The sequence below is a fragment of the Littorina saxatilis genome, linkage group LG16 (genome assembly GCF_037325665.1).
Source record: "Littorina saxatilis isolate snail1 linkage group LG16, US_GU_Lsax_2.0, whole genome shotgun sequence".
NCBI classification, from domain to species: domain Eukaryota; kingdom Metazoa; phylum Mollusca; class Gastropoda; order Littorinimorpha; family Littorinidae; genus Littorina; species Littorina saxatilis.
In genome coordinates, this window is record NC_090260.1 from 6,456,091 (window position 1) to 6,463,522 (window position 7,432).

General features: G+C 41.9%; 1 protein-coding gene across 1 annotated transcript in view; it reads left to right on the forward strand.

Moving 5' to 3' along the window:
- Positions 1 to 2,423: 2,423 nt before the first annotated feature.
- Positions 2,424 to 7,432, forward strand: part of LOC138949826 (uncharacterized) — an 85,179-nt gene continuing 80,170 nt past the window's right edge. Inside the window, exon 1 of the mRNA XM_070321602.1 lies at positions 2,424 to 2,583. The gene's annotated coding sequence lies outside the window, so the exon portion shown is untranslated. The remainder of the gene's footprint in view (positions 2,584 to 7,432) is intronic.

Here is a 7,432-nt window from a genome sequence, read left to right on the forward strand (position 1 = left end):
CGAATGACACTGCGTCAGCTTTTTCATTTATCTTTAGTATTTTCTTCAACTTTAACTTTTAGGACCATGTATGAGGTTGTGGCAAGCTAAATACACAACACGACGACGTCTCGGAAAAATAGTAAGGATTATATAGGGAAAAACAACAGTGTCAGTTAAAGTCCGTTTTGAAGGTGTTAGTGGTTGGGGATTTTGAAAAGCATAAGACATCAGGCAGATACAATCCTTTCTGCGTGTTCTGGTGCAGAAAGAGTTTTCAGTTTATACATTGGGGTGACCAGTAGATACCATTTTACAACCATACCCCCAAACGACATTTACAGAGCCCAAAGAAGGATTTGGGTCAATTTCAAAGCCATTTTTCCGTATGAAGCGCCAACTTTATATGAAAATGTGTTTAATAAACATCAAAGGACTGAGGTTGAACTTTCTGATAAGGGACATTTTAAACCTAGTCATTGTCACTTCAACGTTGTTCTCTAATATGCCTGGACTATAAAAGCACTGGAGAAGTCAAAAAACATCAAACGAATGTAAGAACCCGGCTTGTCTAAATGAGAATACATCTTATCATAAAGAACATACACCACTGCATCATCAACATTCCCGGTGTTTCTTCTATAAGCAAACTGACATGGGTCAATAAAATCTTTCACAAAATCACTGAGCCTAAACAGGACAATTCTTTTAAAAACTTTCATGCACACAGAAGTCAGTGCTACAGACCTCAGGTCGTTCATGATCTGTACAGATTTTTTCTTTGCCGGGAACAGGCACAATGCATGAAGTTTTCCACAGTGCTGGTACTTTACTAACACTGAGAGATAAATTAAAAATAACAGAAAGAATGTAACTAAGTTGCTCTGCACAGTGTTTGAGTAGATAGGCTTCATCCCGTCTGATCCCCCCGCTTTGCTTGCATTCACCTTCCTCAACCCCCTCATCACCTGCTCCTCTGTCACTACGATAGGGGGTTCCCCTTCCATAGGCCCACTGTCACTAGTCAATTTCTCTCTAATTGTCTCCCTTTCATCGCTAAAGTCATGCTTATCAAAGCGTGCATAAAACTGGTTGAGAGCGTTTACATCTGCCTGCACAGCGCTGTTTTTTCCTCCACTACCCCCCTTCTTCCCCTTATAGCCACAACGATCTACTGAGGCTAAATTCCCCAGAAACCATAGCGTTGAATGTATCAGATTACAAAAAGTACGCGGCTGTCTTTCTGCCCCAGTGTGAGTTCACCGTGGCCCCGATGTGCAGTCGTGTTTGACGTCACGAGAGTCCGGGTACACGTATCGTGTGTCAGCGCTGAAGCCTATATATTGTTACGACCTGTGTTGTCAGAGCCCAGTCTGTGTCTGTGTGAATTTGTCGACACAACCACAGCAGAGACGTGTTCAGGTTGTGTTTCATTTTATATGTAAAGTCCTAATTCTGGCAGTCACTGTTGATGTTGAGTCACTGTTGATGTTGAGTCACTGTTAATGTTGAGTCACTGTTAATGTTGACGTGAGTATGGGGAACTTGATGTCTCGCTCTATGGGTGTTCAGGTCGGTCTTCGATCTTCAGTCCTGAGATATCAGGCTGACGTCGTTAGTTGTGTGAGCAGCGGGAAATATTGCACTGAACGTCTTCCATGCTGATCATACCTCAGATAGCCAGGACACATCTTCACAACGCCTGTGTTTGACTGTATTGCCTTTGTTGTTCTAGTCTCGGTCTAACACTTTGGATGTGTCTACTTTCTTTTTAAAGGGATAGACCTACCGGGATTGTGACTAGAAATAGCTTTAAGCATGGAGCTTACAATGTGAACTGAGACAGGAGACAGACTGGCATCAGTCTCGGCTAGCACTGTCAGCTGAAGACAGTCTCGGCTAGCACTGTCAGCTGAAGACAGTCTCGGCTAGCACTGTCCGCTGAAGACAGTCTCGGCTAGCACTGTCAGCTGAAGACAGTCTCGGCTAGCACTGTCAGCTGAAGACAGTCTCGGCTAGCACTGTCAGCTGAAGACAGTCTCGGCTAGCACTGTCCGCTGAAGACAGTCTCGGCTAGCACTGTCCGCTGAAGACAGTCTCGGCTAGCACTGTCAGCTGAAGACAGTCTCGGCTAGCACTGTCAGCTGAAGACAGTCTCGGCTAGCACTGTCAGCTGAAGACAGTCTCGGCTAGCACTGTCAGCTGAAGACAGTCTCGGCTAGCACTGTCAGCTGAAGACAGTCTCGGCTAGCATTGTCAGCTGAAGACAGTCTCGGCTAGCACTGTCAGCTGAAGACAGTCTCGGCTAGCACTGTCAACTGAAGACAGTCTCGGCTAACACTGTCAGCTGAAGACAGTCTCGGCTAGCACTGTCAGCTGAAGACAGTCTCGGCTAGCACTGTCAGCTGAAGACAGTCTCGGCTAGCACTGTCAGCTGAAGACAGTCTCGGCTAACACTGTCAGCTGAAGACAGTCTCGGCTAGCACTGTCAGCTGAAGACAGTCTCGGCTAGCACTGTCAGCTGAAGAGACGACAAGAAATAACAACCAACCATTGGATGTGTCGAGATAGCCACAAGTTGTCAGGTGACATCGCTGAATAGAGGTAAGACTGTGTGTGTAGAGGTAAGACTGTGTGTGTGTAGAGGTAAGACTGTGTGTGTGTAGAGGTAAGACTGTGTGTGTAGAGGTAAGACTGTGTGTGTAGAGGTAAGACTGTGTGTGTAGAGGTAAGATTGTGTGTGTAGAGGTAAGACTGTAAGTGTAGAGGTAAGACTGTGTGTGTAGAGGTAAGATTGTGTGTGTAGAGGTAAGACTCTGTGTGTAGAGGTAAGATTGTGTGTGTAGAGGTAAGACTGTGTGTATGTAGAGGTAAGACTGTGTGTATGTAGAGGTAAGACTGTGTGTGTAGAGGTAAGACTGTGTGTGTAGAGGTAAGACTGTGTGTGTAGAGGTAAGACTGTGTGTGTAGAGGTGAGACTGTGTGTGTAGAGGTAAGACTGTGTGTGTAGAGGTAAGACTGTGTGTGTAGAGGTAAGACTGTGTGTATGTAGAGGTAAGACTGTGTGTGTAGAGGTAAAACTGTGTGTAGAGGTAAGACTGTGTGTAGAGGTAAGACTGTGTGTGTAGAGGTAAGACTGTGTGTGTAGAGGTAAGACTGTGTGCGTAGCTCTAGGTAAGACTGTGTGTGTAGAGGTAAGACTGTGTGTGTAGAGGTAAGACTGTGTGTGTAGAGGTAAGACTGTGTGTGCAGAGGTAAGACTGTGTGTGTAGAGGTAAGACTGTGTGTGTAGAGGTAAGACTGTGTGTGTGTGTGTAGAGGTAAGACTGTGTGTGTAGAGGTAAGACTGTGTGTGTAGAGGTAAGACTGTGTGTGTAGAGGTAAGATTGTGTGTGTAGAGGTAAGACTGTGTGTGTAGAGGTAAGACTGTGTGTGTAGAGGTAAGATTGTGTGTGTAGAGGTAAGACTCTGTGTGTAGAGGTAAGACTGTGTGTGTAGAGGTAAGACTGTGTGTGTAGAGGTAAGACTGTGTGTGTAGAGGTAAGACTGTGTGTATGTAGAGGTAAGACTGTGTGTGTAGAGGTAAGACTGTGTGTGTAGAGGTAAGACTGTGTGTGTAGAGGTAAGACTGTGTGTGTAGAGGTGAGACTGTGTGTGTAGAGGTAAGACTGTGTGTGTAGAGGTAAGACTGTGTGTATGTAGAGGTAATACTGTGTGTGTAGAGGTAAAACTGTGTGTAGAGGTAAGTCTGTGTAGAGGTAAGACTGTGTCTGTAATGGTAAGACTGTGTGTGTAGAGGTAAGACTGTGTGTGTAGAGGTAAGACTGTGTGTGTAGAGGTAAGACTGTGTGTGTAGAGGTAAGACTGTGTGTGTAGAGGTAAGACTGTGTGTGTAGAGGTAAGACTGTGTGTGTAGAGGTAAGACTGTGTGTGTAGAGGTAAGACTGTGTGTAGATGTAAGACTGTGTGTAGAGGTAAGACTATGTGTGTAGAGGTAAGACTGTGTCTGTAATGGTAAGACTGTGTGTGTAGAGGTAAGACTATGTGTGTAGAGGTAAGACTGTGTCTGTAATGGTAAGACTGTGTGTGTAGAGGTAAGACTGTGTGTGTAGAGGTAAGACTGTGTGAAGAGGTAAGACTGTGTCTGTAATGGTAAGACTGCGTGTAGAGGTAACACTGTGTGTAGAGGTAAGACTGTGTGTGTAGAGGTAAGACTGTGTGTGTAGAGGTAAGACTGTGTGTGTAGAGGTAAGACTGTGTGTGTAGAGGTAAGACTGTGTGTGTAGAGGTAAGACTGTGTGTGTAGAGGTAAGACTGTGTGTGTAGAGGTAAGACTGTGTGTGTAGAGGTAAGACTGTGTGTGTAGAGGTAAGACTGTGTGTGTAGAGGTAAGACTGTGTGTGTAGAGGTAAGACTGTGTGTGTAGAGGTAAGACTGTGTGTGTAGAGGTAAGACTGTGTGTGTAGAGGTAAGACTGTGTGTGTAGAGGTAAGACTGTGTGTGTAAAGGTAAGACTGTGTGTGTGTGTAGAGGTAAGACTGTGTGTGAAGAGGTAAGACTGTATGTCGCTGTATGTACCTTAATCGGAAAAAAACTAATTACTTTATTTATTAGCAAATACCACGTGTTTGATCCAGTTATACACAGTGAGCCTATACTGAAAAGAGTTATTACAACACACAAAGTTCAAACTTTTCTAAAAAGTTCCAGTTCGTCCAAAACAACTCATCCAAACGCTATGATATTTGACACACTCTTTTGCAATTGTATTAACAATATTTTAGCAATACAACTAGTCATTACTAAACTACGGGGTTTGTTTACACATAGCACACATACAATGACGCGAAAACAAGCCGTGTACGGCTTCTGACGAGGCTGACACCAGTCTTCTTCAAAATGGCAAAACAACACTGCTAGGCACAACAGCTGAACCAAATTAATGTGTGTGGGTAGAAAATGAGTTGTTCTTCAATTTGCGTTCAAAAACGGGGTCACTCTTGCTTATTTAGATTGTTTTGGGTATTTTAGTGTCTGCAAATTTACTTTTGCGAATTTGATTTTGGGGGTGTCCTAGGTCTCAGGTACACTGCATAAAAACTAATTGTGACCCTCCACCACGGAATGAGTTGCATGTCACCTGTGCATGTTTTTCATATTTTTACATTTTCCTAAAGAGTTGTTAATGCTCTATCTAGTGGTGAAATTAAACCGTTTTAGAAAAGAGCGAAAACTTGTTGAGTAAAAAAGCCTGTGACTAAGGTGACCCTCACACTGTTACCAGACACCCCCCGGACTTATATTAAGCCTGGCGCAGAACCGCTTTCTAGGTCTGAAGCTACTCGTTCATCTTGTCATAGACATTTAAAGACGTGTGCTACCCACTCGCAGTATATTCTACAAGTTTCTAATTCTGAAGCTGCTCATACATCGTGTCATACACATTTTAAGACGTGTGCTACCCACTCACAATATATTCTACACGTTTCTAGTTCTGAAGCTACTCATACATCTTGCCACAGACATTTAAAAACGTGTGCTACCCACCCACAATATCAACATAACATAACATAACATGCGTGTCTGTGTGTGTGTGTAGAGCGATTCAGAGAAAACTACCAGACCGATTTTCATGAAACTTCACATGGGAGTTTCTGGGTATAATATCCCCAGACGTTTTGTTTTCTTTTTCCAATACATGTTTTGATGACGTCATATCTGGCTTTTACAAGACGTTGTATCGATAAACGAAGCGCAAATAAGAAACAATAACAAGTCGCGTAAGGCGAAAATACAATATTTAGTCAAGTAGCTGTCAAACTCACAGAATGAAACTGAACGCAATGCCATTTTACTCGTAGCATCGTCAGGCCACCGCTCATGGCAAAGGCAGTGAAATTGACAAGAAGAGCGGGGTAGTAGTTGCGCTAAGAAGGATAGCACGCTTTTCTGTACCTCACTTTGTTTTAACTTTCTGAGCGTGTTTTTAATCCAAACATATCATATCTATATGTTTTTGGAATCAGGAACCGACAAGGAATAAGATGAAAGTATTTTGAAATTGATTTGGACAATTTAATTTTGATAATAATTTTTATATATTTAATTTTCAGAGCTTGTTTTTAATCCGAATATAACATATTTATATGTTTTTGGAATTAGCAAATGATGGAGAATAAGATAAACGTAAATTTTGATCGTTTTATAAATTTTAAGTTTTTTTTACAATTTTCAGATTTTTAATGACCAAAGTCATTAATTAATTTTTAAGCCACCACGCTGAAATGCAATACCGAAGTCCGGGCTTCGTCGAAGATTACTTGACCAAAATTTGAACCAATTTGGTTGAAAAATGAGGGCGTGACAGTGCCGCCTCAACTTTCACGAAAAGCCGGATATGACGTCATCAAAGACATTTATCAAAAAAATGAAAAAAACGTTCGGGGATTTCATACCCAGGAACTCTCATGTCAAATTTCATAAAGATCGGTCCATTAGTTTAGTCTGAATCGCTCTACACACACACACACACACACACACGCACAGACAGACAGACAGACAGACACACATACACCACGACCCTCGTTTCGATTCCCCCTCGATGTTAAAATATTTAGTCAAAACTTGACTAAATATAATAAAAGCAAAGAACATAGCAACAAGATATGCAAACATCTGACAAAGCCGAGCAAGCAGACTGACAGGTCTAATGAAAAACAAGTCGCGTAAGGCGAAAATACAATATTTAGTCAAGTAGCTGTCGAACTCACAGAATGAAACTGAACGCAACGCAACGCAGCAAGACCGTATACTCGTAGCATCGTCACTCCACCGCCCGTGGCAAAGGCAGTCCACGTGGAATTGACAAGAAGAGCGGGGTATTCGTTGCGCTGAGAAGGATAGCACGCTTTTCTGTACCTCTCTTCGTTTTAACTTTCTGAGCGTGTTTTTAATCCAAACATATCATATCTATATATTTTTGGAATCAGGAACCGACAAGGAATAAGATGAAAGTGTTTTAAAATTGATTTCGAAAAAAAAATTTTGATAATAATTTTTATATATTTAATTTTCAGAGGTTGTTTTTAATCCGAATATAACATATTTATACGTTTTTGGAATCAGCAAATGATGGAAAATAAGATAAAGGTAAATTTGGATCGTTTTATAAATTTTAATTTTTTTTTACAATTTTCCGATTTTTAATGACCAAAGTCATTAATTAATTTTTAAGCCACCAAGCTGAAATGCAATACCGAACCCCGGGCTTCGTCGAAGAGTACTCGACGAAAATTTTAACCAATTTGGTTGAAAAATGAGGGCGTGACAGTGCCGCCTCAATTTTCACGAAAAGCCGGATATGACGTCATCAAAGACATTTATCAAAAAAATGAAAAAAACGTTCAGGGATTTCATACCCAGGAACTCTCATGTCAAATTTCATAAAGATCGG